The 19299-nt window shown below is 39.9% G+C and overlaps 1 pseudogene; it reads left to right on the top strand.

The window, feature by feature from the left end:
* The first annotated feature begins 692 nt into the window (after positions 1–692).
* LOC120197526 lies at positions 693–19066 on the top strand (annotated as a pseudogene).
* Positions 19067–19299: the final 233 nt, after the last annotated feature.

Genomic DNA, 19299 nt, shown 5'->3' with positions numbered 1-19299 from the left:
ACTCTAAATATACCAACTTAATCTCTGGGCAAGTACTGCGATTCAATGTTATACATCTTTTGTCCATAATCAGAGAATACCAAGGAAAAGCTTTAATATGCGGAGACAAAATGGGAGAGAAAACCCCAAAAAGAACTCAAGGAAAAGTTAGTAAATTGAATTAAAAAATTATTTTATATGATCATCGATATTTGATTTATTAATAAGAAAAACGAGTTTAATTAAGGTGTAATTTGGAAGCTATTGAATGGTGAGCAAGAGTGAATGTGATGTTAGAAGAAAGGGTTGAAAGTTAGAACCCATGTTTACTTAGACAAATTGGCACACTACGAGCCACCCAACTCTCTGACACTTTTTGTGGTAGCTGCAAACAAAGCAAGGAGTGGCTCACCTTCTCCCTATATATATATATATATATATACACACTCTCGTGTTAAGTCTTAACTCTTAATATCAAATTCACACCACACACTCAGTAACTCACTGTTCAATCTAGCTCTTACTTTTTTTGATTTCCATAATGGCTGGGACTGGAGTTTTTGCAGAGATTGTGGATGGAGGTGTTTACAAGTACTATGCTGATGGGAAATGGAAGAACTCTTCTTCAGCTAAAACCGTTCCCATCATCAATCCAACATCACGAAAAACTCAGTACAAAGTTCAAGGTATGTATGAATGTATGCATACACTGAAGAAGCTAAATGTTCATGGATGCTTGTGAAACAGCTTGTAAACAAGAAGAAGTGAATAAGGTGATGGAAGCCGCAAAAACAGCACAAAAATCATGGGCCAAGACACCACTTTGGAAGAGAGACGAGCTGCTGCACAAGGCTGCTGCCATTTTGAAGGAACATAAAGCACAGATTGCTGAGTGTCTGGTTAAGGAGATTGCCAAACCAGCCAAAGATGCAGTTACTGAGGTATAAAGCTTTTGTCTTTGAGCTCAAGACGGACCGAGGGGAGCGTGAAAATTGTCCATGAAAATTTCAAATTATCATATATTTTTTATATTTTTGTTGTATTTTCTGTTGATGATCTGTTTTCGTCTCTTATAATTTTATAAGTTCGCTACTTAACATGAAAAATCATACGTATGTCCCTGTACGAGCTTGTTTAGTTCATCAAAAGTGAATAGAATCAACTCAAGACAACCTTGTTTTCATTTGGTTTCTTTAAGGTTGTAAGGTCTGGGGATCTGGTTTCCTACACTGCTGAAGAGGGTGTTAGGATTCTTGGAGAAGGCAAATTTTTGGTGTCTGATAGCTTTCCAGGCAATGAAAGAACCAAATATTGACTCACTTCCAAGGTAAACTCCACTGTTGTGTTTGTTCGTATCTTGTATGTTTCGGTGGATTAGTTTACGATTCGAAGTTGCAGATTCCACTTGGAGTGATTCTGGCCATTCCACCATTCAATTACCCTGTTAACCTCGCTGTTTCGAAGATCGCACCGGCATTAATTGCCGGAAACGCGCTTGTACTGAAGCCACCTACACAGGTATTCCACGAAAACAACAAGCTGATATAACGTAAGTTGCAAGCAAGTGATGGTTTGTTCTTGCAGGGTGCTGTTTCTACTCTTCATATGGTGCACTGTTTTCACTTGGCTGGATTTCCCAAAGGGCTCATTAGTTGTGTGACAGGGAAAGGATCCGAGATCGGCGATTTCCTCACCATGCATCCTGGAGTTAATTGTATCAGGTAAAATTCGATTCGAATTTTGGACAACATAAGGTCCCCATTGACAATCCATAAGTAACATGTTGCAATCTCATTCTCCTTAGTTTCACTGGTGGAGACACTGGTAATGCTATCTCGAAGAAGGCCGGAATGATCCCTCTGCAAATGGAATTGGGAGGAAAAGATGCATGTATCGTACTCGAAGACGCTGACTTAGATTTGATCGCCGCGAACATAATCAAAGGAGGATTTTCCTACAGCGGCCAAAGATGCACTGCTGTTAAAGTTGTCCTGGTAATGGAATCAATTGCGGATGCTCTGGTTGAAAAAGTGAATGCGGAAATAGCAAAGTTAAAGGTAGGTGTCGAAACCGTCTTTCGGTTGGGTCCCGTAACGGGCTTCGACTTGGGAAAATAGATTAGGAGTCGTCACCGATCATTTATTTTATTAAAAATGGGTTGATCGGATACCTTATTTCTTATCTTATCTGAGTCTTGCTAGTGACATATCGGATTCGGGAGTCGGTTACAGTCAAGGAAGGGTTAGCACTCTTGAACTGCCATTTCGGTACTACGTAATTTTCAGTTGTCATTAAATAAGAAAATTGTAAGTTTAACTTAAAAGGTAAAATAACGATCCAAAATTACTTACCTCCGATCGATTTGAAATTGTACCCTTAAAAGGATTTAAATGTTAAATTTGGAATGAGAAGCCGAATTAGATTGAGATATAAAAGACTAATAAACAATGAAGACAAAAATGATAATAAAATACATAGCATAAGAAAAACAAATACAACGACAAAATAAACAAACAGAAAATAAAATGAAAAATAAATAAATAAATAAATAAATAGGGGAAGAAAATATAAAAACATAAAGGAACAATAGCAAAAACCAAGACAAAATAGAAACAAAACGCACACAAAAAAAATATATATATAAAGAATATATACATATACATAATAAACTATCATAATTAATATAATAGGTAAAACGATAGTTAAAAAAATAGTAGAGGTATGAAATATTATGTAAAAATAAATAAGTATATGCACATGTAATATAAAGTAAATAAAAAATAAAATCAGAAGAAAGTATTATAGTAGACGTATAAATAAAGTGTTAAGCGTATACATATGTGCATGTAATGGTAAACTACAATGGAAAAATAATCAAACAAAGCTAATTAGGATACACGTGTAATAATGATAGATTTATAAACTACTAAAAATATATACATATAAAACGATATATATAACATAAAAAGAAAAAAATAATTAATATATATATATTTAATAACACGAATTACCAAAAAGAAATAAATGAAAATATGTATATAATAAATAAAGGATTGCTATGAAAGAAAAGATAAAGTTGGGGCCAAATTCCGAAACAATCGGGGGCATTAAAGTTGATTTGGGGCTAAAATAGAAGGTTTTCAAAACCAGCAGGCTTAAAAGCACGGTTTATCCCTTTTAAAAAAACACGCGGATCGCGTTCAGGTATGGGTCGGGTCACTAGGCATCCTCGGGTTGAGTATTTAACTAAAAAACGTGCCTTAATTTCCCATTTCCTTTCATTTGAAACCAAGTCCCCCCTATTCCTCATTTTTTCTCTGCTTTGTTCATCCCCTGAGATGAACACCGCAGTGGGATCCCAGATTCCGGCCGGTGGCCACCGCCTCGCCGCCACTCACTGGCGGTGGTCCACATCGAAACCCTTATTTTTAAAGCCCTTTCTCTCCACAACCCGAAAAGCAAAGTGATTTTTCAAAAAAAAAAAAAAAGTCTTGGAAAGGCGTAGATCTAGAAAATAGTTTTCGGAAAGAATAGCCTCACTTCGTTCATCGGCCGAAAAATGCCTTTTTGGGATCAAAAACTCAACACAACGACATGCAAGCAACCAAAACGAAGAAAGGTATGGACTTTACCTTTTGTTTCTTCTAAAAAACTCAAAAAACGCTTCGGTTTTGCCTTGATAATGCTAGTGGTTTTATTTCGAAAGTTTCTGCTTTTATTTCATATGAAATCCGTAGTCCAATCAGTCTGATTGCAAGAATATTTATAGTAAAAAAACTATTCTTAGCCCCTAATTTTTAGGACTTTATTTGGAGTCTAACACTGCTTGGTTGGTTGTGGTTGAATCCCTTCGACTCACGTTGTTGGTGGTGAGAACGGTCGGCGGATGATGCGGGTTGTTGGGCAAGACGTGCGGCTGTGGAAGAGTCCGTAGTGGAAACGGAGCTGGAATGATGGATGGGCATGCGGCGCTAAGGTTCCTGGAAACCCTAGGTTTTGCTTGGGAGCTGATTTGCACATGGGTTTGGGCCCGGTGTTGACTTGGGCCACTGTTTGTAATGGATCTTGGGCCACCTGCAAAATGTAACATAAATAATGAAAATATATATTTATATAATATAGTTTATAATAACAACAAACAATATTATATAATATAATATTAACGGTCGAAATTCAGTGTCTTCAGCTGCCCCTCTTTGCTCATTATCGTGTGACAAAAATAGAGCAAAGATTGAATGACACAGATTTCGTCCACATCGACTATCCTTTGTCGTAAAGTTGAAACTCGATGCTGAAGCTGGTTTGTCAATCACGAAATGACTCCCTTGTCGTAAGGTTGAGTCAGACTTGGAGCACGAGACCCTTCATCATGAAGTTGAAAACAAGCTCAAAGCTTTTGACAAGTGGCCTTTGAATTATCTTCTGGCTCAAGATACTTCGTCGTGAAGGTGGAACTTGACCTGAAGACTTTGGTATTGTGATGTTACATATGACTCCTTCGTCGTGAAGTTGGGTCAATCTGTTTGTGAAGTTGAAATTGTATATGGCCCCTTCATCGTGATGTTGACCCTGGGAATTGAATATCCTTCGTCGTGAAGTTGAAATCCAATCTAGAGATGGATGCTACTTGTGTGCACAATTCCCTTCATTGTGAAGTTGAACCCGTGGGTGGCCCCTTCATCGTGAAGTTGAGCCTGGTAATTGGATATCCTTCGTCGTGAAGTTGAAATCCAAGTAAGTTGTATTGCTCCGAGTCCAATATCCTTCGCCGTGAAGTTGAAATTGGTTCTGGAATTGGAAAATTGTTTGTTGACAGTCAGCCGCCCCTTCGCCGTGAAGTTGAGCTTGTGCTGTCTTGGGTCCAATATCCTTTGCTGCGAAGTTGAAATTGGATCTGAAATTGGGAAATTGTTTGTTGACAGTCAGCCGCCCCTTCGCCGTGAAGTTGAGCTTGTGTTGTCTTGAGTCCAATATCCTTCATTGTGAAGTTGAAATTGGCTATGAAATTGGAAAGTTGACAGTCAGCCGCCCCTTCGCTGTGAAGTTGAGCTTGTGTTGTCTTGTGTGCACGATTCCCTTCGTCGTGAAGTTGAAACCGCGGGTTGTGTTGGTACGATATCCTCCGTCGTAGAGTTGAAATCGTGGATGACCCCTTCGTCGTGAAGTTGAGCCTTGACTTGAATATCCTTCGTTGTGAAGTTGAAACCCAAGTATTGTATGTTACTGGTGGACACGATTCCCTTCGCCGTGAAGTTGAAACCGTGGATGACCCCTTTATTTTAAAGTTTGGCTTCGAGCTAGATATCATTCGTTGTGAAGTTGGAATCTACTATCGAGCAAATTGTGTCGCTTCGAGTTCAAAATCCTCCGATGTGAAGTTGAAATTGACTGTAGCTACAACCTGAAAAAGTTATGCATATATGTGATGCTATGAATGCAATGCTCTTAGGTGCGCCTAAAATGCATATGCAACATATGTTATCTTAGGGCTCTGGAGAGAAATCTCGATCTCCGGTTGCCTGTTGTTGTTGACTCTGGATTTTGAAATCTTAAAGTTCTGATCCCTGATCTTGAATTCTTCAAATATTTAAATCCGATGTGCAGATTTGGGAGCTTATTCCCGACCATCTCATGTATGTGCATGAGCTTTGATCGGCTTTCGGGTACCTGTACTTTTCAATGAATCTTTGTACAGTAATATGGGATTATCTTTTGCAAGAATAAATAAATCATTAGGTTTAAATCCAATTCAAGATGCTCAAGCGGAATTGACTTAGAGGAAAGATTGTCTTTATTCATAAGAGAGAAAAGATCAAATAATACATGACAAACATTTTGGAAAATGAATACATGATGAAGTGTGTATATGAATGTCTTAGATCTCGATAATGTGGGCACTTTTGAGCTGAAAATCCGTCAAGTGACTTTGAACACAACCTTTGCCAAGAGATCTTTGAGAATGCGACAACATTCTGGAGAGTGCAACCCTTCTCCAACTTGTTGAGTTTGTTGGAGATTCAGATGCCGGGATGCTTCCACTATCTCGATTTCTTGAACTGATATCCAAATCGCCCTTTCGGGTTTTCAACTTGGACCCATCCTTGGTTGCAAGATGCCCTTTGCAGGTTTTCATCTTGAACCCACATTCTTTTCTTTTTTTTTTTTTTTTTTTTTTTTTTTTATTTTTTTCAATTTAGGGTGCCCTTTCGGGTTTTCACCCTAAACGATTTTTTTGTTTTTTTCCTTTTTTTTCAACTTAGGACGCCTTCTCGGGTTTTCATCCTAAACGAAGTACTTTTTGAGTACATCCGAGTTGATGGATGTGGCAGTTCAGGTCCGTCCATTTCAGCCAGGGTAAGGGCTCATCCAGAGAAGGGCTTTTTCACGAGATAAGGTCCTTCCCAATTTGGCATCCATTTTCCTCGAAAAGCTTTTTAGACTGGCCAAACTCTTTTTAGCACCAGATCTCCTTCGCGGAATATTCTCGGGTGCACCTTTTTGTCATGTGCTCGGATCATTCGTTTCTGATAGATTTGACCATGACGAATGGCTTTCAGTCTCTTTTCATCTATCAGATTAAGCTGATCATATCTGGATTGTACCCATTCTGCATCATCCAGTTTAACTTCTGTCAAGACCCGAAGTGAAGGAATCTCTACTTTAATGGGGTAGCACTGCTTCCATTCCATAAGCTAGTGAAAATGGAGTTTCCCCAGTCGAGGTTCGTACTGAGGTTCGATAGGCGAACAAAGCAAAAGGCAACTTCTCATGCCAGTCTTTGTAAGTCTCAGTCGTTTTCTCCACTATCTTCTTAATGTTTTTGTTTGCTGCTTCTACTGCTCCATTCATCTTTGGTCTGTAAGCAGTGGAATTGTTATGCTTTATGTTGAACTACTCACAAGCATCATTCATCATTTTGTTGTTCAAGTTTGTAGCATTATCGGTAATGATCCTTTCAGGTAGACCATACCGTTATATAATCTCTTTTTTCATAAACTTGAAAATAGTGGACTGAATGACAGTGGCATATGATGCAGCCTCTACCCATTTTGTGAAGTAATCAATTACCACGAGAATGAACTGGTGACCATTCGAAGCCTTCGGATGAATTTGCCCGATAACGTCCATGCCCCACACTGAGAAAGGCCATGGTGACGTCATTACATGAAGCGAATGAGGTGGAACATTGATCTTGTCTCAGTAAATTTGACATTTATAACATCGTCTAGCATAGTTGATGCAATCACGTTCCAGTGTGGACCAAAAATATCCGCATCTCATTATTTGTCTTGACATAATATATCCATTTGCGTACGCACCACAAACTCCTTCATGTACTTCTTCCACTATCATTTTTGCCTCTTCAGCATCGACGCATCTAAGCAGGACTTGATTATGGCTCTTCTTGTATAAGACCTCTCCGTCAAGGACGTATCCAGCTGCCACCCTTCTAAGGGTTCTCTTATCGGTTTCAGTGGCTTCTTTTGGATAACTCCGATGCTTAATATACTGCAGAATGTTGTAGTACCAAGGTTTAGTGTCTTTCATTTCTTCAATTTGGTAACAATTAGTCGGGTACTCATACGACTGCATGTTAATTGGCATTATTTCAGACTCCCCGCCAGCCTTGAATGCGGCTGTCAAAGTAGCTAAAGCGTCAGCCATTTGATTTTCTTCTCTAGGCACGTAGTGGAATGTGACTTTATCGAATTCTTCAAGCAGCTCCAGTATTAGCCTCTGGTATTCCATCAGCTTCGTATCCTTGGTTTCCCACTCTCCGTGAAGCTGATAGATTACTAACGCTGAATCCCTGTATATCCGCAAAGTCTTTATATTTTGCCCCAGTGCAGCCCAAATTCCCAAGACATAGGCTTCATATTCTGCCATGTTATTGGTGCAATCGAAGTTGATTCTGCTAGTAAATGGGTAGTGACTTCCTTCTGGAGAAATTAGGATAGCCCCGATACCATGTCCTAATGCATTTAATGCAGCATTGAAATACATTCTCCAAGAACTGTCCGTTGAAGTCCATGCTTCTTCTAAGGAGATAGCCATCAAGTCTTCGTCTGGGAAGTCAAAGTCCAAAGGCTCGTAATTCTCATCGGTTCTGCTGGCCAAGATTTCCGATATGGCACTTCCTTTGATTGCTTTATGGCTCATGTACTCAATGTCAAATTCTGACAAGAGCATCTGCCATCGTGCTAACCTTCCAGATAAAGCAGGTACATCCATCATGTATTTCAGGGGATCTAACTTGGAAATCAGACAAGTAGTGTGGTACAACATGTATTTTTTGGAGTCTTTTTGTAGCCCAGACTAAAGCACAGCATACCTTCTCGATAGGAGGATATCTGACCTCGCAATCAGTGAACTTCTTGCTTAAATAGTAGATGGATCTTTCATTCTTCCAGGATTCATTATGTTGTCCGAGGACACACCCCATGGAGTTCTCGAATATGGAGAGATACAAGAATAGAGGTTTGCCCGGAATAGGGGACATCAGGATAGGAGAGTGAGACAAATACTCCTTTACTTTCTCGAATGCAATCTGACATTTTTCATCCCATGCTCCTGGATTGTTCTTTCGGAGAAGACGGAAGATTGGGTCACACTTGTCGGTTAATTGGGATATGAACCGTGCTATGTAGTTCAATCTTCTCAGAAAACCTCGAACCTCCTTCTATGTTCATGGGGGAGGCAGATTTTTGGATAGCCTTAACTTTATCAGGATCAACCTCGATGCCTTTCCTGCTGACTACGAAGCCTAATAGTTTCCCGGATGTTACCCCGAAAGTGCACTTGTTAGGGTTCAATCTTAGTTGGAACTTTCTCAATCTCTGGAAGAGCTTCCTCAAATTCTCGATATGTTCATTCTCGGTTTGCGCCTTGACAATCATGTTATCGACATAAACTTCGATTTCTTTGTGCATCATGTCGTGGAACAGGGTCACCATAGCTCTCTGATATGTTGCCCCAGCATTCTTCAGTCCGAAGGGCATCACCTTGTAGTAGAAGGTTCCTCACATTGTGACGAACGTGGTTTTCTCCATGTCTTCAAGTTGCATCTTGATCTGGTTATATCCCAAGAATCCATCCATGAATGAAAAGAAAGCGTTCCTGGCTGTATTGTCTACCAACGTGTCAATATGAGGTAGAGGAAAGTTGTCTTTAGGGCTCGCCTTGTTAAGATCACAGTAATCGACGCAAATGCGAACCTTCCCGTCCTTTTTTGAAACTGGTACTATGTTGGCCACCCACTCCGGATACTTAGCCACTTGAAGAAAACTGACATCAAATTGCTTCTTGACTTCTTTGATCTTAAGGAGCATTTCTGGTCGCATCTTTCTCAGTTTCCGTTGTACGGGTTTGCATTCTGGCTTAATTGGCAGTTTATGAACTACCATATTTGTTCCTAGTCCCAGCATGTCCTGATACGACCAGGCGAACATATCTCTATACTCCTGAAGTAAGACTATTAGGTTTTATCTTGCTTCAGCCAATAGAGTTGTGCCGATTTTAACCTCCTTTCTGTCATCTTCAGTGCCCAAATTTAAGATTTCGATTACCTCTTCATGTGGCAGTATTTGTTTTTTCTTCTCTTTCTACCATTCTTAACAATTCGTAGGCAAGTTACACTCCTCTTCAGTGTCGCATTCATTAAATTCCTCGAGGCAAATGGCTGATTCAAAATCCACTTTCGGATCAAGATCATCGGTGCCCACATTATCGTTATCTGGGGTCCTGAAGGAACAAAAAGATGTGTGTGTGTGAGAGGAAATATCCCACACGAAACAGTCAAGAATTAAATTTGAAAGAGAAATGGAAATGAAGTGCTGAAATGAAGAAAATAGACAATGAATTTAGAAAGAAATGAAAGAAAATTTGTTTGCCATGGACAAAAAAAATGCATCCTTTATTGAAATTAAACCAAATATTTATTCACCCTTAAAAAAGATCACCTATTGCCTCGGGTATAGGAAAATAGGGATAGTTCGAATATTACTCTGAAAGACTCTTGTAAACCACTGGTAGTTCTTCCACCGACCAACTGCTAGGCACGAACCCAGGTGGCAGACGGCATATCTCGAATCTATCTCCGTTGTCAACATCTTCTGTGGTCACGGCATTGATGTTCAGATCTTCCAGAGTCGATTCTAACTCGGATATGGTGGTTTCAAACGTATAACCACCTGACTTGAATGTTTTGTAAAGAGACAGGAATGTCATAGGCTTCAATTGGAGTTCACTTCTAATCAACCTTGCTAATCTCCTCTCCCGACTCTTTTGGAGCTCTTTTCTCTTTTCATGATAACTGGGCTGAAAACTGAGCCCAAACTGATCTAGCTTTGAAATGGGAAGGACTGGATTAATCCTTCCTTGTAGCTGTTTCCCAAACCCTCTTTCGATTTTAGTACCTCGGCCTAAGGTTTGCTTGATCTCCATCTTTGTACATTTAGAGAGTCGGGGTTTAAGAATCTTCTTTCCCTCTGCCACGAATGTGGCATTCAAAAATTCCAAGGAACGGAATGAGCACTCTACAGCTTCCTTATCTACTTTGATGTATGGGGCCTCCGTGGTCACACTTGCCACGATATCTTCTTCAGCGTTGATAATTACCAAGGCCCGATAACAAATTTAACTTTTTGGTACAGCGTGGAGGGTACTGCACCTGCTTGATGAATCCATGGCCTTCCCAAAAGACAGCTATAGGACGACATGATATCCATCACAAGGAACTCAACATCATAGGTTGCTGGTCCGATGGTTAAAGGTACCTCGATCTTACCGACTACCTCTCGTTTGGTCCCGTCAAATGCTCGGACCACGTTCTGACAGGCTCTCATATACGAGGTATCTATTGGCAGCCTCTTCAATATCACCAAAGGCATCACGTTTAGGGCTGAGCCATTATTAATCAATACGCTCGGTAAAGCGTGCCCCTTGCAATATGTAGTAATATGCAATGCCTTTGTTCAGCCTCTTCCTCCAGATGGAATCTCATCATCTGAAAATGAGATGAGATTATCAGCTTGAATATTGTTCACCAGTCGATCCATCTTGTTGACTGGTATGTCTTGTGGCATGAACGTGTTATTAAGGACCTTCAACAATGCTTATCGGTGTGCCTCCGAGTTCAAAAATAGTGCTAACATTAAAGTACGCGTAGGTAAGCTGTGGAGCTGTTCTATAATGTTGTACTCGCTGTGCTTCAGGATCTTGAGGAACTCTTTGGCTTCTTCCTCCTTTATAGGTTCGTTAATAGCTAGTACATCTTCTTTGAAAGGTTCTAGTGGTATCTGCCCCACTTTGCCATCACATCCTTCAGAAGTACTTACTTGGCATTCGTACTTCCATGGCACTTGCCGATTGTCCTTGTATTGAAAAGGCCGAGGTACTATGATCACCACCTTGGCTGGTGTTGTTATTATCATATTTGCCTTAGGGGTAATTATCAGAGGACCACTCCTGCCATACCTCTTATCAGATGATTCTTTGGTAGCGCAGACGTTTTCTTCCGAAGAATCTTGAATTTCCTCGTAAAATTCCAGCTCTTTCCAGTCCGTCATGAGCTGGACTAACGATATGAACTCTGGGCATTCTTGCACATTATGCCCCTATTCATTGTGGTAACAACAATAGTCACCATCTCCTATCCTTGCTGCCCGTGAATGGGGTGTAAGAAGCCCCACCTTTATCATTTGGCTCCATACCCAAGCCAAAGGAGTTTTAACTTCCGAAACACAAGTTTTGACTCTCTTGCCATTCTCTGTGGTGATTGCATTGATCCCGGTCTCTGGATGATTAGGCAAGGGATTCTAGGCGACGTTCGGTGCTCCAGAGTTGAAATGAATCCAATTTTTGTTCCGCATTCATTATACTAGTCTCTTAAAGGCGAGATAGTTTTCAATTGAATGCCCCTGCACACCTCCATGATATTCATAGTGGGCGTTCTCGTCAATCCATTTCGGATATGGGGGCTTTATCGGATCCATTGGGTAGGGTGATATTGTGTGAGTATCGAAGAGTTGTTGATATAACTCTTTATAGTTAATAGTAATGGGATCAAACTACTCCCTTTCCCTTTCTCTCCTTGGTTCTCTCTGAGATTGGTTAGAAGTACCAGATGGTACAGCTGCAGTTGTTTTTGAATTTGAGATCATAACACCTTTGCTAGCATTGTAGGTGTTGACATTGTTGATCACACGGTCCTTGTTCTTCGCAGGAGGCTTTCTACTAGAGTCACCTCCCTCAATCTTTCCTTGTTTTATGGCCATTTCAACCATCTCACCAGCCATGACTAAATCTGAGAAACTTCCCGACGTGATTGCTACCAAATGCCCGAAGTAAGGTGCCTTCAGGGTCTGTACAAACAGCTTTCTAGTTTCCTTTTCATCCAAGGGTGGATGAACTTGCATAGATAAATCCCTCCACCTCTGTGCGTACTGTCGGAAACTCTCTTTATGCTTCTTCTCCAGGCTTTGCAGTATAACTCGGTCTGGTCTCGTATCATTGATATGCTTGTACTGCTCTAAGAAAGACTTGGCTAAGTCTTTCCACGTCTTGATATAAGTTCAGCTAAGCTAGTTGTACCACCGGATAGTTGAACCGGACAGGCTCTCCTGAAAGCAATGGATCAAGAGTTGGTCATTTCCCCCGTATCCTGTCATCTTCTGACAGAACATAGTGATATGGGCTGAAGGGCAGTTGTTCCCGTCGAACTTTTCAAACTCAGGAATTTTAAATTTTGGTGGAAGCACCAAATCGGGAATCAAACTTAGTTCTATTGCATCCACACCATAATAATCATGGTCTCCTTGGACCATCTTTATTTGGTCTTCTAATATCCTGATCTTTTCTTTCATCTTCCTTGCCTTATCCTCTTCATCAAAATCCAGGATAGGGCAGTCGTCCGGATGACTGTCAAGTTTCACCGCAGAAGTCTATAAATTTGCCACTGATACAACTTTCCCTTTGGCGGCGGATGAGTCACCTTGCAGTCCGGGTAAGGTCCTAGATGAGACACCCACTTGTGGGGTTGGTGGTATGGTTATCCCCTCAGATGCACCTTCTCCGGGTGCACTTGTCTGTTGTTGTAAACCAGATAACCTAGCCACAATCTGGTCGACTAGGGACTCTGTGCTTTTCTTAATGGACTCCATGGTACGTTGACTGTTCTGAGCCATTTTGTCCTCCAATTCTTTCTACAGTCTTGCCATGTTTTCCTCAATCTTCTTGATTCTGGCATCCATTTGTTTCTTTTTTGCACGAGTGTTGTGAGGGTGATGCGAATCTAATGCTTGCGGTGGTACGCTTGGTGTATGAGACATATTCTGTTAGTTAATACGAATGTAAAAACATGGAAAATATAAAATAAAAACAAACATGAAATATAAAATGCAAGAAATGCAATGCATGATATATGCAATTTGGAGGCATTGATCCAGAAAAGTGTCCATTATTATAAACAATCCTTATTTAGACAAAAATATTTTATCTTTTAAGAGACATAAAAACAAATTAAAGGTACATTTGGACTAAATCCTCTAGACCCCTAGCAGCTTCTAGTAGGTTGACAAGTCTTCTGCCTTCATCTGTCACTGGTTGAATGCCTTGTCGAACCACTCTTGCTTCCCTTGCCAGGCCGTGAAGATGACGAGCCACCTTCTGTACTTGTTCCAGGAAATCTCGGATGGTTGTGTCTCTGGCCCTTACCCTTCGTTGTGCTTGCTCCCAACGAAAACGCCACTGTAAACCTCCATCAAAGGGAACTATATGAAGCTCGTTCGCTTGCCTTTGGAACCCATCTACAACAGCTTCTAACTCAGTTATTGTTTTGCCATCCTTTTCATGTTGTTTCTCTAAGTCCGCCACCTGGATTCTCAAGCGTTGGTTCTGATGTTAACTGTCTGCCAAGTGCCTTTGAGCAGTCTTCAGTTGTTCCTTCCAAGCTCTTTCATCGGGCCCCTCGAATTTCCTTTTCAGACTGTGAGCTTCGTCTTTTCAGTATTCAGAGGTTACTTTTAACTTGGAGTTATCCTTGACTTTATCTTGATAGCCTTTTCATAAGTCTTCGAGCTCAAAATGGACTCTTTTCTGTTCTCTTTCCAGTTTGTCTGCTCTATCTTTATGAGAGTCGGCATCGAGCTTCCATTGATAACGTTTAGCTTCGAGTTCCTTAACCCTCTGTTTCAGCTCGTTATTCACAGCTTCAAACTCTGTCTTGGCTATCTCAAGTCCGGAAGGGACAGGCCTGAGATGTTCCTCCATGGTCCGGGTGTCCTCACAGTCTGGCACTGGGATGTTATCATTCTTTCTCAACCTTTGCCACTCTACATAATCTGGAGTAAGCATGTCTCTGGCAGCTACAACATCCATCCGAAATACTTGCTTCCATGAATCGGCTGCTTCCTTGATTATCTTCTTATAACTGTCACCGCTATACACAAATTCTGATTTAATTAGTCCGTATGTTGCGGGGACAAACTGACGTGCCCCATACTGTCTCAGTGCCAACAACGGAGCATACCCAACTGCACCCCAAAGTCCAAGTAAAGTTATAGTATCAGAATCCCCACACCAGAAAATAACGTCACCGAGGAACAACCAAGGGGCTCTCCAGATAATATCCCGATCCTGAAGATGTGTAAAGACTTTCATCCACTTTTCTTTTGAAGAACCTTCATGCCATTTCCTAGTGATGAATTCTTCCAAAGGTGAATAAGTAGTGCTGAACCGGCGATAGGCCACCCCGTTAGTCTTCCAAAAGTGGCTATGGATCTAGACTTGAAGGAGTTGAGTACACCCAATGAACCTTCCTCCACCAGCTCTTCTGCAATGGTTGAGAGATCGAAAGGTTTCGGCTAAGATGGCTGGTGCTGGGTTGACTCGCTTCGGGAGTTGTTCAAACAGATCTACCACAACAGCATCAATGTAACCCAAAGTCCTCGGGAATATAATCAGACCATACAAACCCAGTGCAAATAGGTCTATTGCCTTCCACTCATCGGGATGGTTCTTCATCAGTTGCTTGATATGAAACCAAGCAATTCCTTCCCCATTGCCTTTATATCGAGCCCAGTCAATTACCTATTTTGCGTCAACCCCGGCAACTTTGGCTAGTGCATTCTTGAAAGGCTGGCTTTTAATGTGTTTAAGGTAGGCCCTCTCTAGTTTGATACTTTCACAGTGTAACAGGGTAGTGAATTCTTCAATGGTGGGCACCATGTCCTCTTGATTAAAAGTAAAGCAACTGTATCCCAGGTTCCATAATTGAACCAAGGCTCTGATTAAGGGCTCATCGGTCTTGATATGAAGCAAAAGTGCAATTCCACCATACCGTTGGCTGAATTTCTATTTCTGATCATTCTTCCAACTGCCCAGATGTCTCGAAGCTCTTGCACGTCATTCTGTTTTAAGCTGATAGAGGCATAGCTGACCATCTCTGACACATAGCTTCTTTGAAGACTGTCTCCCTTTTCCTTCTGAGTCTTCTCGGACCATAGTCGTACCTCAGGGTTTTTAATCTCTTTTATTACAACACCTTTATCCATTTGTTTAGATTATTTTGTGTGTAATAAACACTTTTTAAAGATCAATGGCCTCGTGTTATGATGCAAATGCTAAAAAACAAACACAGGCAAAAAGTTAGTACAATAAAAATAAATAAACAAATATAAAAGGACAAAAGGGAAGGAAAAAAAAGAAACATGGTTAGGGTAAAAATATCCTAGGTATTGGAATGTGGTTTCGGGGTAGGCTCTAATTCTCCACAATCTCCCGGTTTAGGTTCTAAAAAATGGTACCCGAGTTCTCCTTGCCGGTGCCCCCTTAGGCTTACCAGGCCCTTAGTCCTAAACCCATCACATGCTTGTAAGTTAAACTCGAGAGGACACATTCCCTTATGTCTATGCGGAGAATAAATTCACACGAAGACATAAGGTATATGAATCCCGAAGGCTACTTGCAACGTATATGCGGTGAATAAATTCACACGAATGCGTCGCTTTCACCCCCACTTAAAAACGTGTTCAGAGCTCGGGTTTAGAGCCTTTAGTGAAAAAAACTTTGAAGGCTGAAATCATTAGAAAACGATTAGTACAACTATTTACTCGAAAATATAATCAAAAGTAAGTAAAAGGATCGAAATGTTACTCTAAAATTTAAACTTACCCTTTTCGTTAAAAAGACAACTGGAAATTACCTTAGCCTGACTCACTTACCTGCCTCCCCAGTGGAGTCACCAAGCTGTCGAAACCGTCTTTCGGTTGGGCCCCGGAATGGGCTTCGACTTGGGAAAATGGATTAGGAGTTGCCACCGATCATTTATTTTATTAAAAATGGGTTGATTGGATACCTTATTTCTTACATGATATGCGTCTTGCCAGTGACATATCGGATTCAGGAGTCGGTTACAGTCAAGGAAGGGTTAGCACCCTTGAACTGCCCTTTCGGTACTACGTAATTTCAAGTTGTCATTAAGTAAGAAAATTGTAAGTTTAACTTAAAAGGTAAAATAACGATCCAAAATTACTTACCTCCGATCGATTTGAAATTGTACCCTTAAAAGGACTTAAATGTTAAATTTAGAATGAGAAGCCAAATTGGATTGAGATATAAAAGGCTAATAAACAATGAAGACAAAAATGATAATAAAATACATAGCATAAGGAAAACAAATACAACGACAAAATAAACAAACAGAAGATAAAATGAAAAATAAATAAATAAATAAATAGGGGAAGAAAATATAAAAACATAAAAGAAACAATAGCAAAAACCAAGACAAAATAGAAATAAAACGCACACAAAAAAATAATAAAATATATAAAGAATATATACATATACATAATAAGCTATCATAATTAATATAATAGGTAAAACAATAGTTAAAAAATAGTAGAGGTATGAAATATTATGTAAAAATAAATAAGTATATGCACATGTAATATAAAGTAAATAAAAAATAAAATCAGAAGAAAGTATTATAGTAGACTTATAAATAAAGTGTTAAGCGTATACATATGTGCATGTAATGGTAAACTGCAATGGAAAACTAATCAAACAAAGCTAATTAGGATACACGTGTAATAATGATAGATTTATAAACTATTAAAAATATATACATATAAAACGATATATATAACATAAAAAAGAAAAAAATAATTAATATATATATATATATATTTAATAACACGAATTACCAAAAAGAAATAAATGAAAATATGTGTATAATAAATAAAGGACTGCTATGAAAGAAAAGACAAAGTTGGGGCCAAATTCCGAAACAACCGGGGGTATTAAAGTTGATTTGGGGCTAAAATAGAAGGTTTTCAAAACCAACAGGCTTAAAAGCACAGTTTATCCCTTTTAAAAAAACACGCGAACCGCGTTCGGGTATGGGTCGGGTCACTAGGCATCCTCGGGTTGAGTATTTAACTAAAAAACGTGCCTTAATTTCCCATTTCCTTTCATTTGAAACCAAGTTCCCCCCATTCCTCATTTTTTCTCTGTTTTGTTCATCCCCTGAGATGAACACCGCCGTGGGATCCCAGATTCCGGCTGGTGGCCACCGCCTCGCCGTCGCTCACCGGCGGTGGTCCACATCAAAACCCTTATTTTTTAAAGCCCTTTCTCTCCACAACCCGAAAAGCAAAGTGATTTTTCAAAAAAACAAAACTCTTGGAAAGGCGTAGATCTAGAAAATAGTTTTCGGAAAGAATATCCTCACTTCGTTCATCGGCCGAAAAATGCCTTTTTGGGATCAAAAACTCAACACAACGACATGGAAGCAACCAAAACGAAGAAAGGTATGGACTTTACCTTTTGTTTCTTCTCAAAAACTCAAAAAACGCTTCGGTTTTGCCTTGATAATGCTCGTGGTTTTATTTCGAATGTTTCTGCTTTTATTTCATATGAAATCCGTAGTCCAATCAGTCTGGTTACAAGCATATTTATAGTAAAAAAACTATTCTTAGCCCCTAATTTTTAGGACTTTATTTGGAGTCTAACACTGCTTGGTTGGTTGTGGTTGAATCCCTTTGACTCACGTTGTTGGTGGTGAGAACGGTCGGCGGATGATACGGGTTGTTGGGCAAGACGTGCGGCTGTGGAAGAGTCCGTAGTGGAAACGGAGCTGGAATGATGGATGGGCATGCGGCGCTAAGGTTCCTGAAAACCCTAGGTTTTGCTTGGGAGCTGATCTGCACATGGGTTTGGGCCCGGTGTTGACTTGGGCCACTGTTTGTAATGGCTCTTGGGCCATCTGCAAAATGTAACATAAATAATGAAAATATATATTTATATAATATAGTTTATAATAATAACAAACAATATTATATAATATAATATTAACGGTCGAAATTCAGTGTCTTCAGTAGGCCCACCGGAGGACGACTACGATATCACTCCTGTTGTGTCAGAATCGTCTGCAAATTTCATCGAAGGACTAGTCAAGGATGCCAAAGAGAAATGAGCTACATTTTGTCAGGAGTACAACAAAGATGGCAATCTGATATGGCCATTGTTGTTATACAACGTTCGTCCTGACATGAGGATCGCGTGGGAGGAACCGTTCGGCCCGGTTTTGCCAGTTATAAGGATCAACACCATTGAAGAAGGAATCCACCATTGCAATGCTAGCAACTTTGGACTACATGCACATACTTATACACATACATTAAAACAAACTCATCAAATCTCCTAATGATAATGAAAAATGCATATGCAAAATTGCAGGGATGTGTATTCACAAAGGATGTCAACAAAGCAATATTGATCAGTGATGCAATGGAGACCGAAACGGTTCAGATTAACTCGGCACCGGCTCATGGACCGGATCATTTCCCGTTCCAGGTAAATAAAATCTACATTAAACCCTTCACATGGATCATCTTCATGAAAATAAACTTGTAAAAAAATGCATTCATAACAGGGTCTGAAAGACAGTGGAATAGGATCACATGGAGTTACCAACAGCATTAACATGATGACAAAGATCAAGAGCACTGTCATCAATTTACCAACCCCATCTTACACCATGGGTTAGTATTTCCAATCAGGGAATACATACACACACACATATATATATATATATATATATATATATATATATATATATATATATATATAATGTTAGAGAGTAAGCATGGTTGAAGAAGAGAGTAGAGTTTTTAGAAAGAACTAATGACCAGAAGAACACAAATGATGCAGGCAATGGAGGGCATTCCAAATTATGAGCGCTTGAAGTCGGTTCCTTCTTTCTAATCCATCATCCCTATCTTTATTATCATTGAATGATTAATTAGTGACGCAAATAAAAAT

This window comes from Hibiscus syriacus, unplaced genomic scaffold (assembly GCF_006381635.1).
Source record: "Hibiscus syriacus cultivar Baekdansim isolate YM2019G1 unplaced genomic scaffold, ASM638163v2 tig00117048_pilon, whole genome shotgun sequence".
Taxonomy (NCBI): Eukaryota; Viridiplantae; Streptophyta; class Magnoliopsida; order Malvales; family Malvaceae; genus Hibiscus; species Hibiscus syriacus.
The sequence above is the reverse complement of the archived record's forward strand: the minus strand, read 5'-3'. Positions and strand labels throughout refer to the sequence as shown.